We start from the raw sequence: 8,317 nt of genomic DNA, 5'->3' as shown, positions 1-8,317 counted from the left end.
TCTTCGAGAACCATCTCAGCCAGTGTAGGAGATGAACTCAACTGCTAAACGATTCCTGGCTAAGAAAGACCTTGATAGACAACCACTAGTCTATCTCCTAATGAATCAACTCGGATGATCCATCCGCGATTCTAGCGTCGTGCACTTCTTACACTTTATATAGGGTTTCTCAAACTTGGTACCAAGCAGGTAATACTTTGTCACACTAAGGCCAAAATTTGGTCTGAGTGTCATGTGTAGTTTAATTAGATCAGAGTATTTAACTAAATAATGATCCTCTCCAGAAAAATTGTTTGAAATTTAAGGGGACCCGGAACGCCCATCTTCGTAATGTTAATATAAGGAACATTTTCTCAGAAACTGTATGTAGTACAGACTTGAATTTTTTAGCACTGTTAAGTAACTCTTGATACATATGTTGAGTTTTTTATAGGTGTGTATGTGCTAGCATAACTGAGAAAAAAATTATTTCATGATATCGCTTTTGAAAATTACTTTTTTTTATTATATTTTTTACAAATCTCTGCAGAAAATATTTTTAGTAGTGGATTATAATCATCCACACATAAGTTTTACAGCTATAAACCTTTTTGTTTCATTCCACTGCTGATCCATTTTTTCCAATTTAACAAAAATATGTTTAAATCTAAGTTGACTTAAAATTTTTATTAAGTTTTTGTATAACTGACAGGAGTCCTTAAAGAGTAAAAAAGAACGTAGCACGTATTTCAGGACATATCAATAGTCAGGACATATCCTCTTGACTCAACATCCCCAGGTATAAAATTAATGGCATGTGATATGAAATCGGTGCAAATGACTTCAGTTGTTAAGAGAGCTGGGCTTACTGGCAGCCATCTTGATTTGGTTTTATCACCCATAAGAATAGTAATAAACGTCAATCACGTCTTTATTTATAGCCGTACAGTTATGAGAGATGACTCATTTTATAAAAGTAACTAAAACGCATAGAAAATAATTTTAGCTTTTTTATTTTATCGGTTAATCAATAACAAATATTCTAACTTTTAACTTAATATTCAATGCTAAAAAGTATAAACTTCACAAGTTAAATTAAAAAGCGTTTGAATACGTACTTATCATACCATTCATGTCATATTCTCTATAATTTATGCGATAAAAAATAAATGCGAATACGTACTTTAGGTTTCATATTGTAATTATGGTGTAAAACTCAACGTCGTTTTTCTACAACCTCCTGTCACTACAATATTAAAAATACGGATTTGTGAATTTGTAATCGACTACAAATTAAGATAAAATCATTAGATATTCTTTAAATAGAATTGTATATTCTTTACAATTCTACAATTATATTGTGAACTAAAAAAGCCTAAATAATAATTGTGTTACGAGATAGATATCACCATTGCACTTCACCAAAAATGGGAACTACTGGAAAAAAATTATGTAATTTCTTATCCGAAAGTTGCGTTAGTTGCTTGTTAATAGTAATCTATGTAGGTATTTTTCTCTCAACAGGATTATGACTGATGTCATACCGTAATTTTTTATATATACACACAATATGAGTATAACAATATAACACATTCTAAACGCTCTAACCAAAGAGTTTGGGGATTATGTTAACACATTGAAAACCTTTTTTTTAATTTAATCAATACTGAATAAATAATATTGATTAATATTGTTTGGAAGTGCTTCTGTACTTGTTTACTTCAGGAAAAGATAAATAATCAACGGTTTTAGAATGGGTACCTGATCCTGCATGGAATATTATGAACTTTGAGAGATGTGATTACAGTTCTCCTGTGACTACGCAAACTGTGTACTGCATGTTGGAACCATATAAACCCTTTTTTTCCCAAGAGAAAACCATCAATGGATAGTGGACCTTGATATGTTTGCAAAAATTTTTAATTCCATCCACAGATCGTTGAGGAGACCTGAGAAACGAATTCTTCTTTATCCAAGATGGGCGCACCACCTCATTATCTGACTGACGTCCGGATTTAATCCAAAGAACGTATTGCGATAAAGATTTCATACACCTTTATCGCAAAACAAGCTTAACCAATAAAAGTTGGTATTTAACTTTAACTAAAATAATAGAAACACAGGCACACACACACACAACACCCATATATATATATATGAGAGTGATATAGATATATATATATATATATATATATATATTAATATAGGTGTTTTTTAAAAACCTATCATAGTAATTTATCATATTACACCAAAAGATACTTCACAAAAAAAAATTTCCATACGTAACAGTGGTTACATCCTATGAAATTTAATTTTTAATACAAATTTCAGATACAGTAAAAATATATTAAACATTTAATGTATATGTTTAAAATATGATTCAACAATAGTTAGATAAACCTGGTAACTGAATGAATAATCAGTTTCAGTAAAACGATATTGAACACAGTAAGCATTTCGACATGTCCCATGTTTCGAAATGTACCCTGAAGCTGTAGCTATTGGCGGTGGATTAGCTGCAGTCATAGTTGGAGGCTGTTTCGGGCTTAACAAGAAGATACACTTCATCTGTGCACCCTCTCCTGTTGTAACCCCTGATACTGTTTTTAACCCCTGGATCCTGTTGGTAACCCCTGATCCTGTGTAACCCCTGATCCTGTTGTAACCCCTGATCCCTGTGTAACCCCTGTTCTTCCGTCCACTGTCCCAGAAACCTGTAACAGATCTTCAGATAGAACAAAATAGAAGAACCTGCAAGAAGCCACGGCGATTGGAGACGGGGAGAATGGCAGAACTGCCATCGGCCTGTCAATGCTTCCACAAGCTAGCATGATACTCTGGTAGGTAGCGGGTCCAGGCTGAGGCTTGCGGCAGCAGCTAACATCGTACGAGGATTAGAAGAAGTAAAAGTCCAGTCATCAGCCCTCGAAACGAAGAAGTTTACCCAGCAATCGCAACCCAACTATGCACCAGAAGACTGCCACACCCCCGCTTCCTTCAACAGGCCTCAACACGCCATCCAACTTCCGTAGTAGCGGTCCGAGGCTGAGGTTGTCTCAGCCAGCCATGACGGTACGAGGATGAGGAAGAGTAGAGTAACTCACCCCGAAATGTGCAACCAGGCCACTAACACCAAGTCCTGAGTGACAACTCTAATAGTCATGGTAGCGAGAAGATACGTGTCAACCTGAAATACTCAAGAGTATCTATTCAGGTTTTTGTTGACAATAAAAATAAACAAATTAAAAGTTATTTATTTAAATAAGTATAAAACTTCATCCACAGATGATAGAAAACAAAAAGTAATAAACTTGAATTTTGAAGTGAAACTTTTAAGTCTTGAAAAGTCTAAAAAGATAAGTAAAATGGCATAACTACGTGATTAATAACGAATTTTCAATAATAATTTGGTCAAAACAAGATAAAAAACACCCAACCTTACTTAAGAAAAATATACAAGAAAAAACCAAAATGTTTGTCTACTTTTGTATCACTCAAACTCGAATAAACCCGAATAATTAAATATAAATATAAGCCAAAGTGAACTGAGCCTCTAGCCACGGACATGAAGAGAAATACAAGGGTTTTTGTCAATCGACTTTCACTAGTACTCATGTACAATGGTAACTTAAACCATAATAATCCTGTTCAGTTTAAAAATATGTTATTATTTTTTAGAAGGGAGGAGTTTTTTTGAAGAAAACATCCTCGTTTGGTTTTGATTTTAGGAGGTTATATTTGATATTGCTTATATTATTTACCTAAATTTTATTGGTTAAGCGTTAGCATTAGTGGTCCTTTTTCTATCCTTAAAAATTATCCTTATAAGAAACCTACATAGCAATTCGAGTTTAAAATGATGGTGTTTGTCCTTTCCATGAGATTGGCTGGCCATTTATTAATTAAAACTAACTGTCATCTGTCTGTTGAGGTTCTGTCTGTCTTTTCGTAGGATATATCGAGAATAAATAATCTACAAGACTTGAATTTTAGATGCAACTTCAAGCGAAACAACCTGTATACGCGACACGTAAGATTGGCATCACTCCCTGCTCGATATATGTTACAAAATCATTTGAAAACCAACTTTATAGGATTCACAAATAACTGTGATTTGTGAGTTTCTGCTGTACCAACATATCCAATCAATCACATCACATCCTGCCGGCGATCAATCACATCTTCAATCAATTCAATTCACAAATCACAATTCATAATCATCAAAAATCACACTCCACACAATCACGAGCCAACATCATCAAAAATCATCACATCAATTCATTCATCAATCAACATCAATAACACACATTCACAAAATCAATCATTCATCAATTCACGAATCAGTCATCATACTTCACTCACACTCAAATCATCAAAAAAGCAAAAAATCAATCAAAATCAATTCACATCAATCAATCATCACACCAACCATCAATCAACATCACGGAATGGGTATCACGATTCATCACAAATCAATTCATCATCATCAATCATCATCACATTCACTCCCTCAATCAATCACAATCGAACAAAATTCATCACATCAAAACAATTCACAATTCATCAAAATCATTTCAAATATCAACATCACACATACTCAACCAATCATCAAATCATCACTTCCACAATCATCAAAACATCAAAAAAATCAACAATCACATCAAAATCCATCATCAACCCCAAATAATCTCATCAAATTCAAATAAATCACAGTCATCAAAACACACACAATCATCACATTCAAAAATCAAATCATCAACAATCATCAAACATCACATCACTACGCACATCATCACATCATCACGTCAATATCACACCGCCCGTGCCAATCAAAAAGATCCAATCAATTCACACGTCACAACCTACCGACTTAGGAAACTTATAGGGCCCAATAAGCGACAAATATAATAACTTGCGGATAAATGATTTATGTCAGAGACCGATAATATAACTCAGAAAATAGAGTGTATAAAATATACAGCAGTATCATAAATATCTGATAGTAAAGGTTTTCTTTAAAAATAAAAAAAAAAACATGAAAGGTGCTGGTTATGAGATTTAATGAATGGATAGTATCTATTGGAACTGGTATCTTGCTTGTTTTCGTACAGTGAAGTTTGTAGAATGGTATTTTTCAAACAAGATTTATATCCGGCAAGATCATATGTCTTTTCCCAAAGAAATTTGAAATTATTACGAGCTTTACAAGATTTAATGACTAATATATCAAAGAGAAAGAGTTGTGAAAATTGAGTTATAATTAAAGGTTATATTTGACCTTGAGTTGGTCGCACTTTAAACACAGAAACTGTCTTTTTTATCTATTTGAACATCGATTTATCACAATTTGTTACCCTACAGAAACATAAACATGCCCCTATGACATATTTTAGCTAACTATTTTTGACTTTCACGGTTCATTTTTCAAACCCGATATTTAAACCGAATACATGTGGGCCTCTCCACCGAATGTAGATTTACATTTTAAGGAGGACTTGAGGAATTAAAACTCAACTATACAATAGGAAGAAAATATCTACAATAGCAATACATGCAGTCTGTTTTTATTGTTATGAGACATGATCAGTCACACTCATTGACGTGGATTTTAGTGAAACATAATGTAATGTAAACAATTAGAACTCGCTAATTAATTACTAGGGTGTAATGAGGAGGACAGAGTTAGCTTTCAAATGCAGGCACTCTCTTTGTGTGTTTGAAAACAAAGGTGAAATATATTTCAACTACCAAACTAACAATAATTTCATTAGCCCAGAAGTACATTACAATGGTAAAAAAATACACGCTTTGGCTTGATATGTTGCTTGATGTTCAGTTGACCGGGTATAATGTTGAATGTTGAATGAGCTATATCCTCAAAAACTGGTTACCACATTTGCAAACTCGCAGGTATGCTTGCCTGCGTTATCTGTTACCAACTCACTCCAAATACATTACATGTAGTGGTGTAACTATGGTGGGTATGAGGGGGATAAGATTGAAATACAATAGTTACATGTTTTACTTAGAATTAGGCCTAACTAATTTATTCAAATTTAGATTTCTTTCTATAAGGGTATGGTGTGCTCTTCAATCAGATTTATTCCCTCACCCTAAGAACCAAGTTGTAATTATACCACAAGGTCACATGATTACATAGTATCTGATACAGTGTTAACAATATACGAGGATCGTACTATAATACCCACTTGCATATAATTTTGGTGTAGGTGTATATAATTTATCCATACAATTTGAAAACGTCACATACATAATATTTATTTTTGTCTAAGTTACCGAACAATATATCAACTATATCATCTTTAAATTGGTCCTCAGTAAAAATCAATTCTAAACTTAATCTAATAAAAGTAACAATTTGTTTCATAAAAAACATCTCTTCTAACACAATGCCATATTAAGTATATATATTGCCAACATTAATGCCATCAATACTTCCTTAAGTATGATGTATGTTGTAAGTATAATTATTGTTGTTTCCTAGCCCTCTATTCTTGACTCTGTTTCTTAAAGGTGCATTACAGTTTGAACTCACCACAGAGGGCTTTTCATGATAAAATATCCCATACATATACATACAAAATGCTATCTTGAAAGTTTTCAAGGAACGGTTCTGAGATTCTGACTCATGATTTATTTAAGGTATCTCGATGATGCGTGCGTGAGTTTCATAGAAATCTGTCAAGATTTTCAGAAGAAGTCGTGGTCAGAAGAAACATTAGAGTCACACAGATGCACATATTACTAAGTGAAGTTTTAGGTCTTAAAGACTTACAAACGATGCAGATTAACAAAATTGTTCTTATATTAGGGTTTAAACATGAGACAAAACACTATTTGATTTTAATAATAATAATTTTAATAATTAACACTATAGGCAGAATAAGAGAAATCTACCCCAAATGGATAAATATAAAAGGCCACCAGCTTACAAATCTTTGTCAAATCATAATTAATTATAAACTTATTCACAAATTATGGAACTCCTACCTGTTCTTTGTATTCAGCTATATTACGTTATTTATGCTGTTTAAAAGACTCAAAACTTCACAAAGACGCTGGCTTGAAACTTTAAATATGTAGTAAAGTTTAAGAAAAGAACGCTTTTGTCGATCAGGAAAGAAGTATATTTACACATTATTGTAATAGGTATGTTTCATAATTTTGAATAGCAATAAAGAAATAATTCTGATTCGGATCTATTAAAAAACATGGAAGAACAAACGTTGTTGAAAATAAACTTAGAATTCTAAGCAGTATGGTATACATTACATTATTTCTAATAATTAAGATAAAATAATTTCTTTTAGAAACATTGAACATCTGCCATCTTGACACTTTACGAGATATAAAAAAAGATGGAAGTTGTTTTGAAATGTTTAAATTATTTAATACTTTAGGTCAATGTTGGAAAATACTCAAGATACAAACTTTATGCAAATGAAATAACCCACCATTTTGAAATTTTTTAGTAGTTGTGATTGTGTGAAAATTCATCCATAAGCTATGTGCAAATCTCTGTGCCAAAGTTCAGTTTGAATCTATTGAAATTATCATTTTCAGTTATAATTTTCACAATCTCCATCATATTGCATAAGCTCATAAATAAATCTATACAATTTTGGAACAATATGGTGTGGTATTTGGAGAGTCAGCAAAAATACAAAAATTATCTCGGAAATTGCTTCATGAGGATGAAGCCAATAGGCAATTGCAATATTTAAGAAATCTACTGCAAAAGTAGTTTGTAATAAAGTTACTTTTGTTTCACTAGTTTTAATATATAAAGCATAGTAGTCTCACTGAACCACTGTTACAGCACCATCCAATGGGGAGACCTAGGAACTACCACTAACAGGACATAGTGCATAACTAGCGAATTTTTTTGACTTGTCTCAGTTATTATCCTCAGTAACATTTCTGCCTTTGAACTGTCTTTGGTGTGAGTGTTTCTTTCTAACTTTGTCTCTTGGGTATTATGTCAGTCACTAATCCTTCCATTTATATTACTATCAGTACTTCAGTGGTGTAACTAGGATTAAGGCCTTAGGGGGGATGAATTTGTTTGAAGACCATACTACACTGGGGTGTACTGAATCAATCTGAATAAATTTAAATTTAAATAAATTAAACAGGCCTAGTTTGAAGTAAAACTAACTGATGTATTGCAAACAAGTTAGATTGCTATTATATGTATATTTTAAAACTTTGTAGTCCTTCGTGGGGGGGTTCCATCCCCTCATGCTCATTACACCACTGCAGCACTTTGAATTATTATCTACCGCAGGAGATCTTGGAACGTGAAAGAAAACATACA

The sequence above is a fragment of the Homalodisca vitripennis genome, chromosome 6, assembly GCF_021130785.1.
Source record: "Homalodisca vitripennis isolate AUS2020 chromosome 6, UT_GWSS_2.1, whole genome shotgun sequence".
Classification (NCBI taxonomy): Eukaryota; Metazoa; Arthropoda; class Insecta; order Hemiptera; family Cicadellidae; genus Homalodisca; species Homalodisca vitripennis.
The sequence above is the reverse complement of the archived record's forward strand: the minus strand, read 5'-3'. Positions refer to the sequence as shown.